Here is a 27,856-nt window from a genome sequence, read left to right as displayed (position 1 = left end):
AAAGCAGGCCTGCTGTGTTAATTCTTTCTTCACACCCACCTCATAGGGTTGTTATGAACATTAAAGGAGTTTAAATATATACAGAACACTTAAATATATATTTATGTAAAACTCCCAGCCATATGGTAAGTACTGCACAAGTGTTTATTAATTTTATCACATTATCTCTTCATTATATTAGTCAGTACAATAAGATGAAATATGATGGTTTAAAGATTAGAAAGAGTTAAGCAAAATTGTCATTATTCATAAATCATATGATTACATAGAAAACAGAAGAAAGTCTGTATTATTAGAATTAGTGAGAGCTTAGCAAAGTTGATGACAAAAGATGAATATGTAAATATCACTTACGTTTGTAAAACCACTAATAAAAAACTTGAGAATATATACTTATTAAAAGATAATAGCAACTACAATATAAGGTATATTGAGTTAAATCAAAGAGATATATGACCTTTAGGAAGAAAAGTAAAGTAAATGGAAGAAAAGTAAAGTAAACAAGAGTAAAATAAATGGAAAACTATGCCATGTTCATGTATAAGAAGATTCAATACTTTGAAGATCTTGCTGCCCCTCATATTAATTTTCAAATGTGATGAGCCAAGTACAGCCAAAACAATTTTGAAATAAGCAAATGGAAACAAACAAGGTGTGGAGTCTAATATCAGGATTTTTTTTTGCATGGGCAGGAACTGGGAATCGAACCCAGGTCTCTGGCATGGCAGGAGAGTACTCTGCCTGCTGAGCCACCATGGCCCACCCCTAATATTAGGATTTTAACATACTATAAGGCTAAAGTAATTAATTCTGAACAATATTTATTTGCACAGGGATAGATATTAGATCAAATGGATGGAAGAAAGGACTAGGAAGTAACTTAGCAAATATGAGAACTTGGCCTGTAGCAAAAGATGCATTTTAGGTTAATGGGGAATTGGTGTGTTTCAATAAGAGATATTAGTACCACTGATGATTCATATGGAAAAAAATTGCTACTCTGACTCCCAAATAAATCAGTTCCATATGGTTTAAAGAACTAAGTGAGCAAAGCAAATTTTTCAGATTTTTAGAAGAAAATAAAAGAGAACATAAATGACCACAAGATGAAGTATTTCTTAAACCAGACACAACAGCACAAAAGCACATTTGCATAAAATGATTTAAGTGATATGAAACAGAATGAGGCACTTGATAAATATTACATATAATGAGTAATATTAAAAAATTTATCCATCTAAAAACATAACAAAAAGCCATAAAGATATATCAAGTTTCAGCAGAGACATTTACTTCTGTAAGAGATATGGAGTAATTTTTGGGGGGAAGGGCACGTTGGGATCTTCAATTATGCTGTTAATTCTATTTTAGATATATTCCTCTCTAACCTTTCTTGTATATTTGAAATATTTTGATCTACATTTTTGAATGGCTAAGAAAGTTTGGAGGGGGTAGGGAGCTAAACTTTGGCAGGAGGGAATCATGGGAGGTAAAAATTAAGCTGGTCATGAAGAAATGTGAAGAAAGACAGAGATTAGAGTCAAGAGGGGATCACAGGGTAAGGAAACAGTATGAGCCTCTACCCTAAAACTCAGAGAACATAAGAATGTCCCGGTTCAATTTGAACACAGTGACTGGAGAGAATGAAGGAAAGGTAATTTAGGATGTTTCAAGAGAAGTTGTTAATTAGGGTTTTCTATTTTGTTCACACACAATGAGAAGCTATTTAGGTATTTTAGCAGGAAATTATAAGATTTGATCTGTGCTTTAGGGATATTAATATGGAATAGAATAAATCAGGATCTGGAATATAGAAACATAGAGCCTAACATGGGAAAAGAGCTTAGGGAAAGAATGATAGAGGAGTGACTGTAGCTAGCATGGTGGCTCTAGAAGTGTGAAAGAAAAGATGGGGCTGAGAAATAATATTGAGGTAAGAACAAAATTCAGGGTCTGACTGAGCATGGGATGTGGGAGCCATGTGAGATTCACAGATAACTCCAAGCTTTTGAGGCTAGATGACAGAATAACTGTGATGTTCCTAAAAAGGGAAACATCAGCAGGATGTTCTGGTTTTTTAAAAAAAGATTATGAGTTCAGTTTTAAACACATTGAATTTTATGTGGTCCCTGTATAAACATTAAGAAGGCTCCTGAGAATATTGATCTAGTTGTATTTAAGAGAGAGCAGGTATTAGAACCATGTATTTGAATGCTATTGGCTCAGTGTTGATACCAGAAGCCATGTGGTTAAACTGCGAGCCACGGGAAACAAGCAAAGAAAAAGTATTGGGAACAGAATCTTCTGGAATGTCTATTTCCACAATGCTGGAAGAGAAGCTGGAATGACTTGTGTAACGAGTGCTAAGAAAAAAGTTGAGTAGGTGGTCACATCATCATGTTGAAGTGAGGTAAGGGAGCTGGAACTGAATTTAATGATTCATAGGTCACAGATGACTTTTGGGAGAACAGTTTTAATAGAATGACTAAATATGAAATGCTTTTTTTTTCAAGACAATGAAGTTCTAGTTGTAATTTAGTTTTTAAACACAATTTCTAATGCTAATTAACTAATTATGACATTTGGTTCTATAACTGTTTCTTACTGCCCTTCAGCTTTACTGCTCTTTATTTCCAAGGAATTCCTCATTTCTTGAGCATTTACCAAACAACAGTTTCCAAAAATATTTACAGGACAAATGAAGTGTAGAGAGACACTATCAAGCTTCCTTTGTATCCATTGATGGAAGCATCTTCCAAAGCCCCCAGGGTTTAAAAATGAGTTTCCTACAGCGATTTTTTTTGTTAATATCTATTATGCTTATATATTTTAGCTGTATCCATTGAACTAATGTAAGTAGTTTTGTTTTTTTTTAAAATTAAATTAGAGTAGTCAATATGCCAAACCCATGACATAGCCAGTCTCTCAAATACAACAATATGATTTTGGCATTCCATGTGCTAAATTAATTTATCTGGAGCATTTGTCTAGTCTAAAACATGTCTTTATGGACTTGCAATTGCTGTCTCCCTAAAATATTTCTCTAAAAGTGTCATAGTTATGTTGGAAAATCCTAAATATTTGGCATTTGGCTTAAAAATTTTGTATTTATTCGATTGTTATTTTTCTTTCTTGTAATTTTTTTGATTGTTATTTTTATACACAGAATCACAGAATCTTAAATCTCTAAGAGGTTTTAGAGAAAATTCACCGGCTTCATGTTGTACATGGGGATGATAATCCCAGAGAAGTTAGGGGATTAGGTAAAATCCTAATATGCATGAGCATATTAAGGCATCATGCACATTTTGTCACACAATGAAAAGAACCAAAATTACAGTACAATGATTAAAATATTGCCTATTTCTCTAAACGTCACTGGATTTCCATTATGTACATTAAATTATATTAGGAGCTGATGAGGAAACAAAAGAAGGGAATAACGTTTTCTTTGCCCCAAAGGAGGTACATACCTGGGGGAAATCTCTGCTGTGCCATCTATAGAATCTAACATAGGAAATAGTGTTGGATAAAGGACAAATGCATGAATCACTTAGTTAACAAAATGAATTTTCTCTATTATATGGTGTGCCTGTTTGAAACTGTTGTGTACCTCAGAAAAGCCATGTCTTTTAATCCTCATTCAATATTATTGGGTGGGATCTTTTTGACTAAGCTGTTTCCACAGAGATGTGACCCACTCAACTGTGGGTGAGAGCCTTTGATTGGGTGGTTTCCATGGATATATGTCTCCACCCATTCAAGGTGGGTCACTTACTAGAGTCCTTTGAAAGGTAATCATTTTGGAAAAAGCTTCAGAGCTGACACAGACAGAGACATTTGGAGATGAAGAAAGAAAACACTCCTGAGGAAGCTGTTTGAAACAAGAAACCGAAGACCCAATAGATGCCAGCCACATACTTTCCCAGCTGAAAGAGGTGTTCCGGACCCATCGGGCCTTGTTGAGCCAAGGTATTTTTCCCTGGAGTCTTAGTTTGGATATTTGTATAGCCTTAGAACTGTAAACTTGCAGCCTAATAAATTCCCTTTTTAAAAGCCATTCCATTTCTGGTATATTTCTGCAGCTTTAGCAAACTAATACAAATAAGACTAGAAATAGGCAAGCTAAATCAAGGGAGTCTATAGATCAATAAATTTTAAACAAAGTAGACAACTATTATGAAGTGTGAGATGTTTTGAAAGTTTATTTTAAACAAAATAATTTTGTTACATCAAAAAGACTTGACCTAAGAGGATTGGGAAATTTGGCTAGATTTTTTCCTTCTGTCCTTATTTAGAAAATCTCTACTGTTTACTCAATACTGGAAAAGGAAGGCATCTCCTCTTACCTGCAGAGATATCTCTTCTAAAGTCAAGCATTGGAAGAAAAGAATTAAACAGCAGTTTTCTCAGGTGTTTCAGAGAGAACTCACCAGGCACATAACAAAAGCAGATGAGCTTTTAAAGATGCTAATGACAGGCCTCTTGGAAAATAAACTAATGGTGTTTGCTCCCAAGAGAGTCCTTATCCATGGAATGCTTTAGGAAGGATGTACCTGCTTAATTTTAAGATTATGGTAAAATACTTGAAATTATGGAATTATGGGACATGGCTCCCTGAGAAACAAGGATAAGTTATGTAACCACCTGAGTCTGTTAAATAAGGATCCTTCAACAATGAGAGGGCTCTTTTCTGTGGAAGCAATGTGAAACACAAATATAATTTAGAGGCCTCACGGTTAATATAGGCCAGAGTATGGCAAATCAGCACTCTGGAGAGGTGCTTGATGGCTCCAACCTCTTGCTGCTTTGCCTGAGACTTGAGATTTCTTGTATCTTTGAAATTATTAGGAAGCTAACATCTCTGATTCATGTGAGTCTGATTTGACAAACTGATCCTTTGCATTAACTCAGACAGCACCGAAGGAAAGCTCTTCTGTCTCAAAGTCATGTTTGTCAGTTCAACTTTCCTTATTTTAGGAAGTAAAATGTTTTTTGTTTATTAGCACTTTGATTGTGCTTCTAGATACGTGTGAAATAGAAGCAAACAAAAGACAGCGAAGAGTATCAGCAATTTAAAAAGGAACATCAAGTGGTAACGTTGACAATAACCCATAATGGGCATGATTGGATAATGAAAATTTTACTACTTTCTCAGTATATTAAATCGTATTCCATTATTGGAATTTTTACATCCTGTAGGTAAAATGTATTTTTCCCTGGTTAAAATCTACGTGTTTATCATAAGCTCTTCTTCCTCTTTGAACATTTGATACCATGATACAGTTTTTGCTTATGAATTTGAAAACAGAATTTATGAAATAAAGCTTCTTATAAAGTAGCTAAAGATGAACATGCCAAACCTGCAGCTGTATTCTTCCTGTGTTCTATTAAGATGAACAGCTGCTGTAACCACACTTTGTGTACTACCTTTCCATTCACCAATTTTTAATTGTGATGGTAGCTGTGGGTTTTAATATTTATGTCAGGAACTATACTTGTTTTCTAATATAATGAAAAATATTTTATCTTTGTACCTAGTAGAAGAATTAAGAGTTTTCATTATGTGCTTGGACTGTTCGATTAATTGACTGTACCAAAAAGATGAAAGTCAGATCTATGATTTAGATTTAATGTTTATTATGAGGTAATGCACCAAAGCACAATGAAATGAGCACATATGTAAACAGCAGATTTTAGATGTTCAATCTAATCACCCAATTTTTAAAAAACACTATATAAGTTTTAAGATTAACTCAAGTCAGCATCTCAGGTTATTGGAGATCAGATATATTTTTTGAGCAAGGTGGTAATGATTTAAAAAGGTGCTTCCTGCTAGAATAGAAAAAAAGAGTTATAGTACAGTTCCCCTTGCTTTTTAATAAGTAATAATATGTTTGAATTTTTTTTAACAATTGCTTTATGCATTTGTGTGGGATGAAAGAAAGGTATTAACTACTAGAAAAGACCATAGCAAATTGTGCCAGCATTGTATTAGACCAGGATGATTATGTGATATTAATAACATTTTGGCTAAGATTAATTTTCAGGAAACCATTCAAGTTCATTCTATCTAGTATTGAATAAACGTTTAGGAGTATTACCCTTACAACTTGAAAACCAAACGTTCTCACAGAATAGTAAACGTTTCTGGAACTGACCACAGTGTGGAGATGTTGTAACATAGATTCACCTTGTCATGCCTGATGAACTGTATTCTCCCGTTGGAACATGGATTTCCATTGCCTGCTTTCATTTCCCTCTCCATTTTATAATTTCTTATCATAAAGTAGTGCTTCTGTTTTCTAGTAAAGCTCATAAATGCGTGTGACACACTTGCTTTTTTCTACATGGATGGAGTGATTTTCCTCTGTAGCATTAGAATTTCTCTGCATCTCCTACCCCTAAAAGTTCACATGTATTGTGATGCTTTTCACTGTTTGATACGCCATACAACAATTAGGTATCTGTATAATGCTAAATAAGCCAATCTCCATATATAGTGCTCTTGAAAGACCCACTAGAGCATATAAAATAATACCAAACATCACCCGAGTCTGCAGGCGTCATCAGAATGAAATGACATTCAGTGGAAAATGCATTCATGAATGCATGTGCGAATCAGGCTATTCATTTATTCTACAAATGTGAAGTGCCTACTGTATCCAAGGCACTCTTCCTGGATAGGCGGAGAGAAACAAAACAGACTTGACACCTGTCTTGTGGAACAAACTGCATTAAAAAAATAAACAGATACAGGGCAGGCAACGGTGGCTCAGTGGCAGAGTTCTCGCCTGCCAGGCTGGAGACCCGGATTCAATTCCCGGAGCCTGCCCATGTAAAAATAAATAAATAAATAAACAGATACATAATTATGATGTGAGACAAATATAATGAATAATGAAATATGATAATCTAATTTGGTTATAAAGAAAAAAGAGACGGAGGTTAGCCTGGTTTTCACAAGAACAGCATTTGGAGGGTACTGAGAGGGCAGACTTGGCAAAGTTGAGAAACTGGAACAATCATACTAGGTTGTGACTTGGCCATCTTGAAGAGGGTGAGAGAGGCAGTATAAACCTGTCAAGTCAGCAGGGGCCAGAACATTCCGGCCTGTGGGGGATGTGTCGAGGAGCAGAGTTTATCCCAAGTTCAGTAGGAAGCCATTGGAGGAATTTTTTTTTTTTTTTGTATGCTGTATGGTGGGGGCCACATTTCATTCTTTTTCCATGTGCGTTTCCCATTATTGCAGCACCATTTGTTGAATTTTTTTTTGGGGGGGGGGAATGCAAAGGCCAAGAATTGAACTAGGAGGAATTTTAAGAAGGAGAATTCGAAGATAAGCTTTTGTTTCCTGCTATTCTATATACATCACTACCTCAAAACAAAAAACAAAAACAAAACAAAACAAAAAAACCCTAAGCATTTTTTATTTTTATTTTTTTCTTCACTTCTATACTTACTTCTCCAGAAAATATCTTGGAAATGGGAAGCGTGACATTTAAGATTGAGAAGAAAAGTCCTTTCATAAATATATTTATTTTATTCTGGTAATAATATTCTGCTTTTAAATTGCAGCATAATTCTCCCATTCAGTGATGAGTTTGTGTAACTTGAAAGGAATTTAAGTTTATTAGAAAAAATTTAGATCATTAAACTGTTAAAATCTATTTTAGCAATGTACATTATATTTACTGTTCTGGAATAAAAAATCTAGAGCCAACCAAAGTTCCAAGGATCACATTCAGTACCTGATTTGAACATTAGGAGATCCTTTAAACTTGAACTGGGCATCTTTTGACAGACAATAAGGAAGCTCAGGTTTTTTTCTAGAAAATGAATTTGCCGTGTCACTCTCAGTAAACTACTAACATTCTTTGCACTCTGAGAATTCCACATCTACCTCTCCGTACAGAACTTGGAGAGTGACTAATAAGTGCAAAAAGTGCCTGAGAATTGGCCACATGATTGTTAATAAATTGCATACCTTCTACATTCATCACTTGTAGAGCTGCCACATAAAGAGAAAAGAAACAGAATGGTAAAGAGTGGAGATTAAATTATAAGGATGAAATTAAGGTATGGATTTCTCCCTAATTGATTACACTTGCTACTTATCCTTGGAGAGAAATGAAATTTACAGTAATAGAGGTATGAGAAACTAGTTTTAACAATATATAAATTTGTAGGAATTAATTTGCTTTATTTATAAAAATTGCATTTTAAAGAAGCTAAATATGAGAAAGAAGGTATTTTATATTTACTGACATACTTGCAGTTTTTAATGCTCCTCTTTAAGTGTAAATATATGCTTCTAGTATCGTTTTCCTTCTGCTTATAGAATTTACTCAAACGTACTAGGTTTCCTTAATCTAAGACATAAATGTATAAAAGAAAATATTATCCAAAACGTGTTTTAAAATGATAAAATTTATTTTCACCAAACTTTCTAAAAGCATTTGCATTCATAATTATAGGATAGTTTGGAAAACTTCTATGTAAGTGAATGTTTTTGAAAATTTGAAGCGGACTACAATGAAAATTATCTTGCAAAATTTGCAGCATAATCACTAACAATGATAATGATTTGGAGCTTACTTAAGAACAATTGCCATGTTCTCTGAGAAATTATTAGGTTTCTTATTGGGAAACAAAGTATCTGAAAATTATTCATGAGTGCATAGTCCTCTCTTGATTAATAAATCTTAATTCACTGAGTTCCCCAAGTTTAAAAATCTGAGGGTTGTCACAAATGGAAACAGGACACTTCCTTACCTGAAATCTTTTTGGGTTTTTCATGAGCTCAAGTTCTACCTCTTTTTCAAGTCACCTCTCTAATCAGTCTCACGCCCCACCCCATTCCTCTGTTGTCCTAATAAGATAACAGGACTGTTATGAGAATCAAAGAATGGGATGAGGCAAAGTTCAAAACAATTGTTAATATTATCTTCCTCTGTCATTGAAGATCCAACTTAAAAGTGACTTCCTCTATGAAGCCTTCTCAGGTATGTAATCTTAAGGTCTCCTTCTGAACATCATACCATTGTAACTATTCCTCTTTCTCAGTATTTATGTGTGTGAGTAATTTATTACAGGGGTTGGCAAACCATGGTCTGAAGTCCAAATCCCATTGGCAGGCAGTTTTTGTAAATAAAGTTCAGTCATTTATGTGTAGTGTATAACTGCTTCTGTGCTCCAATGGTAGAGTTCAGTAGTTGGACAGAGACCATTTGGCCCATAAAGCCTAAAATATTTACTATTTTGCCCTTTACAGAGAAAATTTACTAACTCTTGGGTTAGGTAAAAGAAAAAAATTGCTGAAAAGTATAAACAATTATGCATCATAATTTTTTTATGCATTGTATTTTAAGTATTTATTTCCTCTTTGAATTCTTCATTCCATAATTCCATAATGTTGAATTTCTCAACCGCAACATTTCTTAGGCATTTTGGAGCAAATAAGCCTTTTTAATAGGGGAATGTTCTGTACATGAGAGAATGCTTAGCAACACTCTTGGCCTCTGCCCACTAGATGCCAGTAGCACACCATCCTCCCTCCACAAGTTTTGACAACCAGAAATGTCTCCAGACATTGTGAAATGTTCCCTAGGGTGCAAAATCACCTCTGGGTGGGAACCACTGCTATAATGTATCTTTGTATTAACCAAACACGAGAAAATATAGAAGCTCTATGTAAATCAGTTGCCTCTTATTCATATGGTGAACATTCCGTAGTACTATCTCTAAACCTTTCATTTACTGAGTATTACACTGATACAAGTGTAAGGAATGCATCTGAATTTAAAAAGTTGTACTTACGAGAGTCATGTACATAAAATACTGACAATTGTTCTAAAGCTCAAAATTGAAGGTGTGACAGAGTGAGCAGGAAGCCTTAGTAAAACAAAAACAGATTTCTGGGTCTCAGGCCCTGAAATTTGAGTTTAGTAGGTCTAACTAGGGTCTAAGAATTTACATTTTTAATACTTTGTAAGGTGATGGTAAAGCCGTTGGTCTTGGAATCATATCTTGAGAATCACTGTTCTATAGCATAGTTATTTTTGTTTTTTAACTCTGCTAATGCTAGTTTTTCAACAAAAAGCATTTGAATGATAATGTGAAAAATTTGAGATGACCATGTGATGTATTACAAAGAAGTATAGGAACATAATCGAAAAGAAAACAAAATACCTTGGTTTAGGTCTTGCTCATCCCTTACTAGAAAGTCATTTTGCATCTTTGAATATGAGTCCTCATCTGTAGAAAGGGAATTATATGCTAGCTATCTCATAATAGTAATTATTTAATTACTTTAAATATTTAATACTTTAATTTCAAAAATTAATATCATTTTTATTCCATGTATTCTTCACACATACATGAAAAAATTATACTGACCATAATATATGGACTCCTTTAGAGGAAACTCTAAACTATTCAAGCAGAAGCCACTGGAAGACATCTTATTAGGGAAACCAAAGAATCACTATAATAATCACTTTTGTATTTTACATTCATTCTGGAATAATCACTAAGAAGTATATAGGGTCTGATTTGTGGCTGGATAGAGTATACAGGATCTACTTAACCCCTTCTTGGAATACCCATATTGGGATTTCCCTTTGAATGAATGAGAAATTTTGAGGCAGAATTATAAATATGTCCCCCTTGACAATTTCAGACTGAACTGAAAACATTTGTATCTGCCTTATTAAACTTTCTGGTTTACTTTTGGTCATTTATGAGAAATGAATGAACTTGAGAGTTTGCTTAAAAAAGCTTTTGCCAGTAAGACCCATCAGTCACTTGGAGGTTGCTTCTCAAGATACACATGTTACAGAATGCTCTTTATTGCATTTTTTTTTTCGTTCTGGAAGGATGTGCAATGTGTTACCACTTCTATCATTAAGAGTATGGATCTTGCTTAGCATAACATTTTGTGGGATCCTAGTTGTGTGGTATATTTATAGGCATCTAACCGGATGAATAACATCTGATGAGTTCAAAGCACACCCATTAATGGTAGTATGGATATCTTTTTGCAGAGACTACAAAAACAAATCCAAATTCTGTGGCAATGCTACCATCTGTCCTATGATATTCTTTATTATAGAATATCATATAGTGGTAGTGTCACAAATTTTATGTCTCCGGAGCATCATGTAACCTTGGGAGCAGCAATATCTGAAGAACCAAAGGAGAATAAAGACTATAATTAAAAATAAGCCTCAAGAAATAGTTTCCATGTGGTTGTGAGGAGCCTTGGAGCACAGCTGGAAAATTTCAGGCTGAAATATGTTGGAACAATAGTTTACAGAGGAAAGTAGCTGGGTTTGTGGTTACACTTGGAAGTGAAATTTCCTTGCTTGGTCGTAACAGCAAACTAGCTATAAAGTTTGGAGGAATATTCCCTAAAAAAGATCTTACTACCCGAGTTACAAAGAGAATAGAAAGTGATTTCTTAAATGAGAGTACAGGCTTATACTCACATTGAGTAGTTGTATTATGTACAAATGAAAATAATTTTAAGATGTAGAAAAATACAGATTTATTTAATAATTAAGGGTTGAATAATCCAAATGGAGAGGAGATTAGATTCAGTATAAAGTTTAAAGCCAGGTTAAATCTTGTGCTACAAATCTCTCATTTTAGCATTTGAATGAACATGTTGCTATATTCAAAATCCACCCATCATTTCCTTCCAGATGCAACTTCTTCTGTATTTCCTTTTTAGCTATTGTTGTTATTGGTGTCATCCTTTTTCAAGTCACTGATCTTGAAACTTTGGGGTTTTAAAAATTTCTTCTTCATATTAAACGAATTGTTAATTTCTCTCAGTTTTACTGCTGAGTCATTCATAGCTACATCTATTTTCACATTGTTTTAAAATAATGGATTTATTGAAAATAGCCTTGAAAATACCACATAAGCAGAGAAGTACTGTGAAGTTCTGAAGTCCTCAGATATGAATAATCATTTGGAAATGGAAGAAAGGGATGGCCGGGTGGCTAATTTGTGGGTGATGAGATTTTAAGAAATCAATGCACAGAAAAGTTACAGTGGAAGCCAGAGGTAGGAATAGAAAAGCTAAAAGCAGATGTGTGGCAAGCATATGCAGGTAATCATGAATAATATTTTGGATAATAGGGGTGCGTTTTACAAGAATGTATACTGCTGCTGACAAACCGCATTATCAAACTATAAAAAATGGTTCCAAATGTGGGTCTCTCTGGGGTGGCAACTGAACCTCCTTTTTAAGAAAGTGGCTTCAATTAATGCTTCTTCAGACTTCAGACATATTATTATTAATTGTTTAGTTGTTAGAAAATAATGTTGGTGATTTTGTTCAAGAGTTTTTCCAAATAATGGTGAAGTTTTACTCTTGTTGAAAGGGCAGTTTTAAAAACCAATTTATAGTTGTATTAATGTGATTTCTGAATTAGTGGTTTGGATATCAACTTGTGAAATTTTTAAGTTCTTTTTTCAAGGCTCAAATCATAATTGCATGTTCAGTAAGCTACGTGGTGAATGTTGGGATTGTTCTCTGCAGTATTAGTTTTTAATGCTGCATACCAAATTGCCACAAATGTAGCAGTTTACAGCAAAATCTACATATTTCACAGTTTTGTAAGTCAGAAGTCTGGGATGGCATGGCTGGGTTTTCTGTCAGGGTCTCACTAGACTGAATTCAAGGTATTGGCTGACTGGTTTCACCTAGGGCTATGTCTCCCCAGAATTCCTGTAGTTGACAGAATTCAGTTCCTTGCAGTTGCCTTCGTGTGGTACCCATTTCCTTGCTGGTCATCAGCCAGGTTTGCTCTTATCTTCTGAAGGTGTCTGCTTACTTATTTTTGGGGCTCCCTCCACTCTCAAAGAAGAAATGTGAATCAAGTCCTTCCCTTGCTTCAGAACTCCCTTTCTCTCCTGCCATCAGTCAGAGAAAGCTCTCTGCTTTTGAGGGCTTATGTGATCAGATCAGGCCCACTGGATGGATAATATGTCAGCCTGAAGATCAGCTGTGCTACATAACATAATCATGGATGTGACATCTCATCATTCTGCAAGCTTCAGGGGTTAGGATGGAACATCTTTGGGTGGCCATTTTAGAAATCTTGCTTACCACACCTGCATGATGTCAGCAACGAGATAGTGAAGTTGTAGCTGACAATGTGGTCCAGTAAGAATAAACAGCCAGAATGGAATTGTTCTTCCTACTGGGTCTGCAGGTACAGTCTTATCACTTTTTAAGTTGATTTAAATAAAAAAACAAATTGCATCTAAAAAAGCAAAATAAACTCTCTTTCCAAGACCACAATATCCTGATTAAAGAACAGTTAATGCAAAATTAATAATTTTCAAGGAATTAGATAAAATTCACTTATGATTATATTTAACAAATTGAATACAGAGACATTTTTGGTAAATTTGAAGGCATTGAAGTTATCAACATTGTACACAACTATTTGCATGATGCCAATACAAAGCAGAATGTTGGCCAAGGGACTGTTGTGAAATAAAATCCATTTTAGAGATTTACAAATAGAGAAAATTATAATGAAATCTTAAATTTGCATGACTTTCTGTGGTTTAAGAGACAAACAGAAAGTATTGCTTTGTTAGGAAATATTTTTAGTGTGTCTTTTCTAAGATTTCCTTATTACCTGTATGTTTTACCACTACCCTCCTTCTGCCAACACTTCATGCCTTGTGAATGCTATTAAAAATTCTCATAGGAAGAAGTTTTTGCAAAAAAAAAAAGTTGGGCAAATCATGGTTAATTGTATAAATCATAATAATTTAGTAAAATTCAGTATGACACATTCAAGTGCTAAAGATTTGACTATGAATATATCCTTTGGGAATGTAAATGGATGTTCCATTTTAAGAGGAAATATGAAATTGAATTAGTAAAAAAATATGAGAAAATCTGGTTCCAGATTTAACTATAAATAAGAGTCACTGCTTTTGATTAGCAATGCTGAATAATAATTGATTTGAAAATTTTGAAGACATTGAGCTAAAATTGAATGACTTCCCATTTCTATTTTGTAGTAAAAAATTTGGTCCTTAAGAGAAAAGAACAAAAACTATTAAAAGTTCTGAACATTGAATGTTATGGATTATTGGAAGAGATTTATTATACTGTGTGTTATGTGATAACAATGTAAAACTAATTTTAATGAGATTAATTTAATACTTTTGAGGAATTTCAGATAAGCATTATTATGTTTTCTTTTTAAATTAATATTGTTAATATACTGTTTCCTACAAATCTAGTCAAATTATCATCCATGAATATTTTCCTATAACATTAAAGCCAAATTACATTATAAATTGATAATATTAATTGTTTTAGTGAAGGACAGAAATCTTTACCCTTTCTATCCTTTAGATAATTTTATTTCTTAAATTTCCCAGGCCAAGATTTTTCTTGTCATAGTTTACAATACCATGTATATATTCTTATTCCTGAGAAATTAAAACAAAATCATATTTTAAAATGTTGATTTTAATTCTGGTTTAGAAAAAGCCATAAGTACAGAAAAATAACTCATCAAACTGTCATTAATTCAAAATGTGTAAATATTCAAATTATACTTATTGACGTTAATCTCTGTGTGAGAAGTAAAGAAATAATTAAAAATTTTACATTTTTAAAAAGAACAGGCAGTGAGGCAAGGGAAATATTAAGCCTGAGATAAAAAGGGCAATTTTTCCCTTAGAGTTTCATATATTGCTTTATATTTTTAAGTATATCTGGTATATAATATAGAACATCATATAGAAGCATATTAGCTTTCTGTTAAGCTAAATCTTAAAGTAAACTTTTCTAATTCATTCATTCATTCATTCATTCAATCATTAAACATTTTGTGAACACCTGCTATGTCCCAAGCACTGTGCAGGGGCTAATAATAATAGAAATACAAAGGGAAAGCAATGGACAGTTTCTCTGTGTCATATAATTTGGTAAGCTCTTGGCATCTTGGTCATCACAGCCTCAGCAGATGTAAAGCAGAGAAGAACTGAGAAACCCAGCTGACAGCCAGCGAAGAGACTCCAGGTGAGCTGTCCCTACCATCTTGAGCCCTTTGAGCCACCCGAATGAAGCCTCAGTTATTACAGCACAGAAACAACTATCAACTCCGAGCTCTGTCTGAATTCTTGACCTACAAAATAATGAGTTTAATAAAATATTCCACTCTATTTTCACAGCCAAATTTATGAATAAATACAAATCTCCCAAAGCAGGCATGAGCACTGAAAAATAGATGCTATACAATTTTTACGAAAGGTATTGGAAGCCTTCAGATATTCCTTAGAAATGTTATTACACATCAGACTTCAAGGAAATGTCACTGGTCTGCTTCAAAAGTTTTTGTTTTATACTTGTTACCCAGAAATATGACCCTCAATGGTGAAATTTTGCTACTTACTCTAAAAGGATTATTCCTATCAGAAGTACTGTGTATTAGAGGTGACTACTGGTGGAGTTGGTAGGAGATAAATCTTTAGCAGGAAAAGCCACTAGAAGTTTTTATGTAGGGTTGGCTTTATTTCACTGAGAATGATATATAAATTTAAATTATCTTTTCAAAATTGGAATTTTATAAAGAATACAATACTTGATCTTCCATCCATTTGCTTATTTTCACAAGTAAGAACACTTTACTCATCAAATAGTGTCTTCGAGTAATGTTTCGGGTTAAGCAATTATAATTTCTAGAATAACAACACTTTATCAACAACACACTTGTGTCAACGACACACTTGTATGTCAAGCATACATTTGGTGAAACTCCCTTTGAATATAGACAGAAGGTATTGGCTGGAAATGTTTATGCTGGCACATGTGAATTTATCACATGGAGGAAATAAGGCAACGAAGAAGAAGCTGAAAGCATTCAAGAGAGGTTTGCAGGTGAGTGTGCTGCATGGAAAAGAGAGGAGGTGTGACAGAAGAGGGTAAATCAGCAGGTGATAAAAAGGAAAAAAGCCAGGCTGTATCAGAGTCAGGGTAATGGCACTTAGGTAAAGACATAATTTCTGGAACCTTCTGTAGGTGAGGATTTGAGACATTTTTACTGATGGGCACTTGAATTTTTTCCCCTACTCTCTATTTTTCTGCCTGGACGGGTACCAGGAATCAAACCCAGGTCTCTGGCATGGCAGGCGAGAACCGTCGCACCGCCCCACTCTCTTTTTATATCAAGCAAAGATGAACATTTTCCCTTCTTATAAGAAGCCTGTAAATGATAGGCAATGGTAATATTCAAGTCATGAAAAACTTACATAGAGCCTTCTCACTAACCTCAGCTATTTAAATATCTCAGGAATTATCTGCTTTTAGACATTTCTGCTTTATTTGTTATGTTTCATATACCATTTTGTGACTTTATAGGAAACAATGGCCTCAGGATTTCTGCTGTTCATGTCTTGACTGTGGCTATCTGAAACTACTCACACGGAAAGCTCATGATGGCACTCACTATTGGTTGTCTACCCTTTCTCATTCTCACTCTTCTTGGAGACAGAACCATGATTAGCCCTGCAGAGCCATTTACACCAAAAAGAAGCTCCCTTCCCACCCTAAGAGGTAAATCTTGATTAGTTGAAGCACATTATGGTGATTAAATCCTTCCAGTTTTTGGTTCCGGTGTGTGCATGTGATGATTCTGGTCAATGTGATATGAGGGAAAGTCACCTGGGGCTGTGTCAGTTCTTAATTTTAATACCTTTTACCTCTTAATATCCCCTTTAATCTGTGCTTTATGATAAACAGTGGAATTTCCCGTCAGCCATTTGTCCTTTCAAATGAGTATGATGTTAAGCTTTCTCAGCCAATGACGCAGGAGAGACATCACAGGAAGAAGAGATTTCTTCAAATTGCCATTCTGGGTGAGTGTTGGTTGTATGGGTGTGACAGCATTCGATGGATCCTGCCTGAGTCACAGGTCCAGAATGATTCCTTTGTGATGTTGCGGACTTGGCCTATAGATAGCCTGTCCTAGCCCCCTTGACATGAAGCCAAAGCCTCCTCACACAGCTAGCATTAGGGGTATGGGATAGGAGCATTGGGATTTTGGGGAATCCATATGGAGCAGCAGCTCCCTCTGCAAGACTCCCTACCCTAGCCTACATACCCGAAGTCCCTTGGTCCAGAGCCAACACTCCCAGTGTATGCCCAAGCCATGGGTTGCTGATTCCCCACTCCCAAACCACGTTCTGGGGTTGCCTATAGTTTGTCCAGCAATACCAGACACCAGTGCCAGTCTGGATAAACCAGTAAACTTACCTTCTATGGCTGGATCACATGTTTTCCAACCAGGTCTAAACTCCTTCCAACTTTGCCTTTCTTTCTGTACTCTCCGTTAGCCCTAGGGCACCATATGACACCATACAGAAGTTCCTTATATGTTATAGTTCCTCTTTTATTACACTTAATGATTTTTGTATTAAACTTCCCCTGTTTAATCTACTGCATGATGTCTACCTCCTGAATGGACTCAGACTTCTGCAAGGAGTTCTAGGAAAGTGTTCTTCTTTCATAAAAGGCAAAGAATGAGTGAACTCTGCCCTTTTCTGCCTCTGGTTGTTAATATACATAACAACTGGAACCTCAGCAGTTACTTTTGATATATGAGAAGAAGTAAATGGAAAGGACCAGGATTTTTTATGACATCATTGAATTGTCAAGTTAACCAACCCAGGTATGGCCCTTTTCCGAAGGCTGAATAAAAATTGCCCTTATATTTGAGCTACTTAAATATAATATTTCATAAGCATTTCTTTCTTTATATATTAGTTTTCCTTTCTGATTATATCTAATTTCTAACTACCAGTTTTTATGGCAAAAAATCTAATCCAAGGAAGGTCCTGTGTTTTATTTTTTGGAGGATAAAACAGCTCTTAAACATCAATCCATCTCAAGAAACTGAGAATGGTCTTTCTCTTAGAAAGCAGATGTCATGGTCAGGTTCATCTGTCAGCTCGGCCAAGTGGTTGTGCTTGTTTGTCTGATTGGATAAGTGCTGGCCTGTCTGTTGCTATGAGGACATTTCATAGAATTAAATCATGACCATGTTGGTTGCATCTACAACTGATTCCATTTGTAATCAGCCAAGGAAGGTGTCTTCCGCAATGAGTGATGCTTAATTTAATCACTGGAAGCCTTTTAAGGAGGATTCAGAAGAGACAGGCTCTCTTCCTGCTTCGCCAGCGAGACTCTCCTGTGGAGTTCATCCAGACCCTCCATAGGAATTGTCAGCTTCTCAGCCTGCCCTACAGATTTTGGACTCTATATTCCCATGGTTGCATGAGACACTTTTATAAATTTTATATTTACGAATATTTCCTGTTGATTCTGTTTCTCTAGAGAACTCTAACTAATACAACTTGGTACCAGGAGTGGTTCTTAAGAAACAGAATCTTAAAAATGTTTTTTTATGAATGGTTTTCTACTCTGACTGGACTCAAAGGCACTAAGGACTCTGATTCCCACAATCAGAATGACACTGCCAATCCATTGAGTGAGTTGGCAAAAGAAATAGTCAAAATGTCACCATTCAATTCTTCTAATGCTTCACTTATATGAAGCCAGGCTCTGGGGGATAATGTTTTTGACACCTTTATGGAGTTTTGTGGAAATGAGAGGTATAGAGATTCTGGCTGTTTGTTGTTAGATACACTGGATACATTAATGAGTGAAAGGGATGGGCCGAAGTCTTCAAAAGAGAAGCTTAAGCACCATCTGACAGATGTAGAAGTTACTATGAGTGTCCTGAAGGAAAATCTTATTTCCTGTAGCTGTAGACTTGAGATCTCTGAAAATCAGACTCAGAATCTTATTGTTAGAGTAGCGACTTTACAGCATAAACTGAAATGTAAATCTTGCACGGTGTCTGCCGTTAAAGTGAGGGCATTGATTGGAAAGGAGTGTGTGCTAGTTTGAAAGGATGTATGGACCCTAGAAAAGCCATGTTTTAATTAAAATCCCATTTTTTAAAGGCAGAATAATCCCTACTCAATACTGTATGTTTGAAACTGTAATCAGACCATCTCCTTGGAGATTTGATTTAATCAAGAGTGGTTGCTAAGCTGGATTAGGTGATGACATGTCTCCACCCATTTGGGTGGGTCTTGATAAGTTGCTGGAGTCCTATAAAAGAGGAAACATTTTGGAGACTGGAGGAGATTCAGAGAGAGCACAATGACATAGCCACGAGAAGCAGAGTCCACCAGCCAGTGACCTTTGGAGATGAAGAAGGACAACACCTCTTGGGGAGCTTCATGAAACAGGAAGCCAGGAGAGAAAGCTGGGAGATGATGCTGTGTTTCCCTTATGCCCTCCCAGCCAAGGGAGAAACCATGACTGTGTTCACCATGTGCCTTCTCAGATGAGAGAGAAACCCTGAACTTCATCGGTCTTCTTGAACCAAGGTATCTTTCCCTGGATGTCATCTATTGGACATTTCTATAGACTTGTCTTAATTGGGACATTTTATTGGCCTTAGAACCCTAGGTCGTGCTGGGTCTTCTCTAGATAATCCTGTAATGGTTGGCCCTGAAGACACAGCCACCCCACCTCCAGGCTGCCTTGAGAAGTTGGCCACCCAACCAGCACCTGAAGGAATTAGCCCTAGAGTGATTAATACTGTTTCACCAGATAAAACTGCAAATGAATGCCCTGAAGCAAATGGCTTGGAAGATACTTCTAATTCTTTTCATGACCCTGTCCCCATCATCCCTCATTTCTTCCAGACCTATAACTAGACTAAAGTCCCAACAGACCCCTGAAGGTGAGGTACAAAGTCACACATGAGGAGGTAGATTATACTCCAAAAGAACAGTCAGTTTTGCAATTTATATAGACAGAAATCAGGGAATACATGTGGCAATGGATTTTAAGGGCATGGGATAATGGTGGGAGGAATATAAGACTGGATCAGGATGAATTTATTGATATGGGCCCACTAAACAGAGATTCTGCATTCATTGTTATAGCTCGAAGGGTTAGAAAAGGCATTAATAGTTTGTTCAGATGGTTGGTTGAAACACGGATCAAAAGGTGGCCGACATTACCTGAGGTTGAAATGGTAGAACTACACTGGTATAATGTAGATGAGGGGATCCAGAGGCTTATAGAGATTGGAATGTTAGAATGGATTTATCATGCAAAGCCCTTACACCCCAGGAATGTCTGGGGATGCACATTTTACCAGAACAGTGAGAAATAAATTCGTGAGACTAGCACCATCATCCCTGAAGAGCTCTGTAGTTGCACTTCTCTGTAGGTCAGATATTATTGTGGGAATTGCTGTCACTGAGCTGGAATTCTTAAACACAGTGGGGATGACTGGTTTCTGAGTTGGCAGAAGCCAGGTGGCAGCACTTAGTCACCAAGCCAAGGTGGATGTGACTATTATAATAGTAAACTCAAAGCAGGAGTCAAAATAATCTGACTTGCAGAGATTTGTGGCATTGGCTAATAAATCATGGGGTACCTAGAAATACAATAGATGGGCAGTCTAGTAAATTCTTGTTTGAGCTGTATAAACAAAAGAGTTCTAGGTCAAGTGACCAGAAGTCTAACTTGAATTACAAAAACACAGAGTCAAGACCCATTAATCAATTTCTGGACTTGAGACGATTCACAGACCCAGAGCCCCTTGAATGAAGGGGAGGCCAGGTCCCTTTGGGGGAGAACCCTGTTATACTGCCACAAATTTATACTGTTAATCTTCCTCCAGGCCTTCCCCAAGGAGACTGATGGTCTTTTACCAGGATAACTATGCATTGGGAAAAAGGAAATGATCAGATATTTGGGGGATTATTAGACACTGCTTCAGAAGTGACATTAATTTCCAGGGATCCAAAATGTCACTCTGGTCCACCAGTCAAAGTGGGGACTTATGGATGCCAGGTGATCGATGCAGTTTTAGCTCAGGTCCATTACGGTGGGTCCAGTGGCTCACTGGAGCTCTTCTGTAGTTATTACCCCAGTTCCAGAATGTATAATTGGAATAAACATACTGAGCAACTGGAAGAATCCCCACACTGGCTCTCTAACTCATGCAGTGCGGGTTATTATGGTGGGAAAGGCCAAGTGGAAGGTACTAGAACTGCCCCTACCTAGCAAGATAGTAAATCAGAAGCAATATCAGATTCCTGGAGGGATTGCGGAGATTACTGCCACTCTTAAGGACTTGAAGGATGCAGGGGTCATGATTCCCACCACATCCCCATTCAACTCTCCTATTTGGCCTGTGCAGAAACAGATGGGCCTTGGAGGATGACAGAAGAGTATTGTAAGCTCAACCAGGTGGTAACTCCAATTGCAGTGGCTGTTCTGGATGCAGTATCATTGTTTGAACAAATCAGTACATCCCCTGGTACCTGGTATGCAGCTATTGATCTGGCAAATGCTTTTTTCCCAACAGCTGCTAGTAAGGACCACCAGAAACAGTTTGCTTTCAGTTGGCAAGGTCAGCAATATATTTTCACTGTCGTACCTCAGGGGCATATCAACTCTCCACCCCTATGTCATAACTTTGTGTGCAGGGAACATAATTGTTTCTCCATCCCACAAGACATCACACTGGTCCATTATATTGATGATTTCATGTTGCTTGGACCTAGTGAGCAAGAAGTAGCAGCTACTCTAGACTTACTGGTAAGGCATTAGCATGTCAGAGGATGGGAGATAAATCCAATAAAAATACAGGGGACTTTCACCTCAGTGAAATTTCTAGGTGTCCAATGGTGTGGGGCATGTCGTGATATCCCTTCTAAGGTGAAGGATAAGTTGCTGCATCTGGCCCCTCTTACGACCAAAAAAGAGGCACAATGCCTAGTTGGTCACTTTGGATTTTGGTGACAATACATCCCTCATTTGGGTGTGCTACTCAGCCCATTTATCGAGTGACCAGAAAAGCTGCTATTTTGAGTGGGGACCTGAACAAGAGGAGACTCTGTGACAGGTCCAGGCTGCTGTGAAGCTGCTCTGCCACTTGGGCCATATGATTCAGCAGATCCAATGGTGCTGGAAGTGTCAGTGGCAAATAGAGGTGCTGTTTGGAGCCTTTGGCAGCCCCTATAAGAGAAGCACAATGCAGACCATTAGGATTTTGGAGCAGAGCCTTACCATCTGCTGCAGTTAACTACTCTCCTTTTGAGAAATAGCTTTTGGCCTGTTACTGGGCCTTAGTAGAGACTGAACACTTAACCTTGGGCCACCAAGTTACCATAAGACCTGAGTTGCCTATCATGAGATGGGTGTTGTCTGACACACCAAGCCATTAAATTGGGCGTGTGCAGCAGCACGCTATCATAGAATGGAAATAACAGAGCAGGTCCTGAAGGCACAAGTATGTTACATGAAGAAGTGGCCCAAATGCCCATGGTTTCCACTCTTTCCACATTACCTTCTCTTTCCCAGAACAGAGCTATGGCCTCTTGGGGAGTTCATCACAGTGAATTGACTGAAAAGGGAAAACTCAGGCCTGGTTTACAGATGATTCACCATGATATGCAGGTACCACCAGAAAGTGGACAGCTACAGCACTACAACCCCTGTCTGGGGTGTCCTTGTAGGACAGTGGTGAGGGGAAATCCTCCCAGTGGGTAGAACTTCGAGCAGTGCACCTGGATGTTCTTTTTGCTTGGAAGAAGAACTGGGCAGAGGTGTGTTTGTATACTCAATCATGGGCTGTTGCTAATGGTTTGGCTGGATGGTCAGGGACTTGGAAACACTATAATTGGAAAATTGGTGACAAAGAGGTCTGGGTAAGAGGTATGTGGATAGACCTTTTTGTGTGGGCTAAAAACATGAACATATTTGTGTCCCATGTGAATGCACACCAGAGGGTGACTTCAGCAGAGGAAGGTTTTAATAATCAAGTGAATAAGATGATCTGTTCTGTGGATACCAGTTAGCCTCTTTCCCCAACAACTCCTGTCATTGCCCAATGGGCTCATGAACAAAGTGGTCATGGTGGTAAGGATGGAGGTTATGCATGTGCTCAGCAATATGGACTCCCACTCACCAAGGCTGACCTGGCTACAGCCACTGCTGAGTGCCCAATCTACCAGCAGCAGAGACCCACACTCAGGCCCTGATATGTCACCATTCCCTGAGGTGACCATCCGGGTAGATGGTGGCAGGTTGATTACATCGGACCACTCCCTTCATGGAAGCAGCAGTGTTTTGTTCTAACTGGCATAGACAGATACTCTGGATATGGGTTTACTTTCCCTGCACACAATGCTTCTGCCAAAATTACCACCTGTGGGCTTACAGAATGCCTTATCCCTCGTCATGGTATTCCACATAGCATTGCTTCTGATCAAGGAACCCACTTCACAGCAAAGGAAGTGTGGGAATGGGCACATGCTCATGGAATTCTCTGGTCTTACCATGTTCCCCATATCCAGAAGCAGTTGGATTGATAGAACAGTGGAATGGCCTTTTGAAAACTCAATTATGGTGCCAACTAGGTGGCAATACTTTGAAGGGCTGGGATAATGTTCTCCAGGAAGCTGTGTATGCTCTGAATTAGGGTCCTCTGTATGGTGCTGTTTCTCCCATAGCCAGGATCCATGGGTCCAGGAACCAAGGGGTAGAAATGGGAATGGTACCACTCACTATTACCCCTAGTGATCCACTAGGAAAATTTTTGCTTCCTGTCCCTGTGACCCTGATCTCTGCTGGTCTACAGGTTTTAGTTCCAAAAGGAGGAGTGCTTCCACCAGGAGAAACAACAATGATTCCATTGAACTGGAATCTAAAACTGCCACCTGGTCACTTTAGGCTACTCATGCCCCTTGATCAACAAGCCAAGAAGGGGACTACATTGTTGGCTGTGGTGATTGACCTTGACTATCAGGGGGAAATAGGACTGCAACTACACAATGGAGGCAAAGAAGAGTTTTCCTGGAATATAGGAGATCCCCTAAGGTGTCTTTTAGTACTACCGTGCCCTGTGGTTATAATTAGTAGAAAATTGCAACAACCCAATCCAGGCAGGACTGTCAACAACTCTGAAACTTGAGGAATGAAGGTTTGGATCACCCCACTGGGCAAAGAACCACAGCCAGCTGAAGTGCTTGCTGAGGGTAAAGGGAACATGGAATGGGTAGTGGAAGAAGGTAGTGATAAATATGAACTATGACCAAGTGATTAGTTACAGAAATGAAGACTGTAATGCTATTTTGTTCTTGTTATACTATTTAAGTTGCAAGATATCAAGTTTAAGAATGAATATTATCCAAGGACTTGAACCCTATTCTGGAGAGATTTAATGTGTTTCCAGTTATATGCAGGACAGTTGAGTATTGTTAGGTGAAAGAAAAAAATGTGCATTTTATTGTTTTTTATTTAGAAATTAGGCATGGTTTAAGGTGATGTATATAGCTGCCAAGTTGACAAGGGGTGGACTGTCATGGTCAGGTTCATGTGCCAACTTGGCCAAGTGGTGGTACCTGTTTGGTTGGGCTAGTGCTGGCCTGTCTGTTGTGATGAGGGCATTTCATAGACTTAAAACATGATCATATTGGCTGCATCCACAGCTGATTCCATTTGTAATCAGCCATGGGATGTGGCTTCTGCAATGTGTACTCACTTGAAGCCTTTTAAGGAGGATTCAGAAGAGACAGGTTCTCTTCTTGCTTCAGCTGGTGAGCCTCTCCTGTGGAGTTCATCCAGACTCTCCATTAGGATTGTCAGCTTCACAGCCTGCCCTACAGATTTTGGACTCTACTTTCCCATGGTTACATGACACACTTTTATAAATTTTATATTTATGAATATTTCCTGTTGGTTCTGTTTCTCTAAAGAGCCCTAAATAATACAGCAGATATCAGCAGATTTCCAACTACTCCACTAGCACACAGCAGGGGATAATGCTTCCATATAAGCCTATATTTATAATTAATACTCTCACACACAAGAAAATAAAAAGGAATACCTTACTCTAAAGTCTATTGCCTCATATTGTCTCTGTCTTGTAGAAAGTACTTGCAATTTTCATCCCTGATTAAAAAGAAACCTTTTTTTGCATCTGGAAATAAGCCAAACACAGAAAGATTTACTTTTTAATCAAAACTAGAATATAAATTACCAGGGGATGGGGTAGGGATAAGGAACGGGAAGTTCAGGCTCAAAAAGTACAGGACTCCTACTTGTAACAAATAGTCCACACCAATGCAAGGTGTTAATAATAGGGTGGTCTATAGGAATCTTGTATTTTATGCATGATTATTCTGTAAACCTACAACATCCCTAATAAAGTAAAACTAAAAAGGAAATCTTCATAGCAGGATCACCTGCAGGAAGAAGACTTCTGTCACATTGCTTTCACAAATATGATCTGCTCATCACCCTGTCTTTGTCACTTTGATCCTTGTTTTTAAAGTGTGGTTTAAAAGTGTGGTTTTAAAGTGTAGTTTCCTTTGCCTTCTCTGACAACCCCAAGTTTTCCACCAGAAACTTCTCCAACACTCTAGGTATCTCCAGTCCTTTCCTGTTGGAGCCAGTGATTATAATTATTTTTTGGGAAAAACAAACATCATACAATATTCAACCCATCCCATCCTCACTCACTCCACCTCCTCATACTCTAGTCCCTTGACCAAGGATAATGCATCTGATTATGGCTTTACTATTTTTTGATGCCAGAATTTTGTCCATGAGCTGCTTTATTTTTTCTCTTCTTTTCAGAGTGGCTCACTCCACACTTCTTTAAAGCACTGCTTCCATTCTGGGTTTTAAGAGACCTGGTATCCCTTTCCAGATAGACATGGTGACTTGCATGAATGTACTTCCAACTTGCAAGCGTCTTCTAGTGAATGATAATGAGCATACTTTCTCATGGAGCTACCTATGCAAACTGGCTACTACTAAAGCTAATCACTGCCTTACAGGAAATAAAGTTTCAAACTCTTGTAATATGGAAAATTAACTGGTGTTTTTCTCAAAAGAAAGAAGCAGTTAAAATTTGTGAAGCAGACAAGAGAAGGAAACAAACAGAGCTTCCTCCTGCTGCTTACCCTCAGCACCTTCCCCCCTGCAGTGCTCAACCATATTTGCTAGTCTAAGAAAAAGGGGGTGAGACCCCAGATCTCTAATAGGAATATCTATTTCATATCACATAGGGTATAATCTTCAGAAAGCAAAACCCTCAATGAGATAAATCGCATCTTCTACATTTACACTTCCAACGTTGCAAAGCAAAATTGTTATGATTAATGACCTTCTATCAGCAAATGTCATTGCTATTTGATTTTTAAAAATCAGAAAAATGAGTGTCAGTGACTACACTATTTTGAAAACTGTAGGAGCCGCCAAAGGTGAAAGACTAATTTCAAATGCCAAGTCTGAGAAGCTATTCATTTTGTAAGTAAGGCAAGAAGCCTGACAATTCATAATCAAGGGTGTAGCTTTCTTTTGTGTATTTACTGAAAGGCTTGTCTGTGTTCTTGCAGAGTCCTTGCTTCTGTCTATTGTTTTCTTCTTTGGAAGGAAATGAAGAACTCATAAAAGGAATATTGAAGATTGGTCTCTGTTGCATTCTATTTGTTCTATCTCACTGACATCCAGAATGGAATGATGAATTAAGTGAAGACAGCTGCTGTTATCCTATATCAGGACACTTCCGAAACCATCTTGACTTCTCACAAGTTAGTAGAATCAGTTTGAATTTACAATTCTCTTCAGTAGTCTTCTCATCATAAAATCTTTAAGCTGTCTCCACCCTAAGCTTCCTTACTGCCCACTTCTCCTTGCACTAGGGACAATATAGCTTTTTTGTACTTCAGATCCTTAATAACATATTTAAATTAACGCTTGACTTGCCAATTCTTGACAAACGTCTTAAAATTTTTCATAGCTTTCCAAACTAACTTTTTTTGGGGGGGGGTACATGGTCCGGGAATCGAACCCGGGTCTCCCACATGAAAAGTGGGCATTCTAACCACTACACTGCCTGTGCAACCAGTATAACTTTTTATATCCAGGAAATTAACCTTAAAATTATGAAAGTGTGTAAAAATTTAGCTATTGGCTATTTATTATAACATTAAAAAATTCAGATGTTCAGTTTTATGGTATTGGATGTCGTTAATCATGTTGCTTTTGAAAAATACTTAATAACCTAAAAATATTTATTTTTAAGTGTCAAATCAATTTAAAAATAAGGCTTCTACATCATTTGTGTCTATCTATACCATATATATCTTCACATCTGTAGCAGCTACATCATTTATTGGCTCTATCACCCATTTCATCTGACTCATGTCCCCACCATCTCGTCTACCACTCTACTACTCTCTTTTCCTTCTTTCCTACACTCTAAAATCTGAAGAATGTTAATATCTGGGACTTAAAATTATTTCTAGTTTATGTATTTTCTCTGCCTTATTTTATATTTTTCTATAAGAATTGTATATCATTTAGCTCTATGACTCCTGCATGATTTCCTGAAGTGATTCATGATTAGAACTTCAGAAGTATCAGAAATATTTTTAGTTACAAAAATTACAATAAAAAGGGCCTTTCTACCTTGAATTATTAGTAGTTTTGAACAATTTGACTTCTTCTATTTATAGAGACTCTGGAAGCTGGAAAAGCCTTAGAAGTTATCCAAACAAGTTCTTATGGAGAGCACACTGAAATCCAGAGAAGTTGACAATTAATCAAGGCAACATCAGATGTCACAGAGTTGGTGGTGAATCTAAGATTCTCACTGTACAATGACTTTTATGAATACATCATGAACTTATTTGAAATTCCATTATTTTATTTTGATAGCTGTTAGAAAATATACATAGCTAATGCATACATGTTAATAATGACCACAGA

The 27,856-nt window shown here is 37.1% G+C and overlaps 1 long non-coding RNA gene across 1 annotated transcript; it reads left to right on the top strand.

The window, feature by feature from the left end:
- The first annotated feature begins 24 nt into the window (after positions 1-24).
- On the top strand, positions 25-27,856 carry LOC143647940 (uncharacterized). The gene is made up of 4 exons (XR_013158264.1): positions 25-125; positions 16,403-16,597; positions 26,482-26,676; positions 27,604-27,856. It is a non-coding gene; the product is annotated as an uncharacterized LOC143647940 (long non-coding RNA).

This window comes from Tamandua tetradactyla, chromosome 10 (genome assembly GCF_023851605.1).
Source record: "Tamandua tetradactyla isolate mTamTet1 chromosome 10, mTamTet1.pri, whole genome shotgun sequence".
Taxonomy (NCBI): domain Eukaryota; kingdom Metazoa; phylum Chordata; class Mammalia; order Pilosa; family Myrmecophagidae; genus Tamandua; species Tamandua tetradactyla.
The sequence above is the reverse complement of the archived record's forward strand: the minus strand, read 5'-3'. Positions and strand labels throughout refer to the sequence as shown.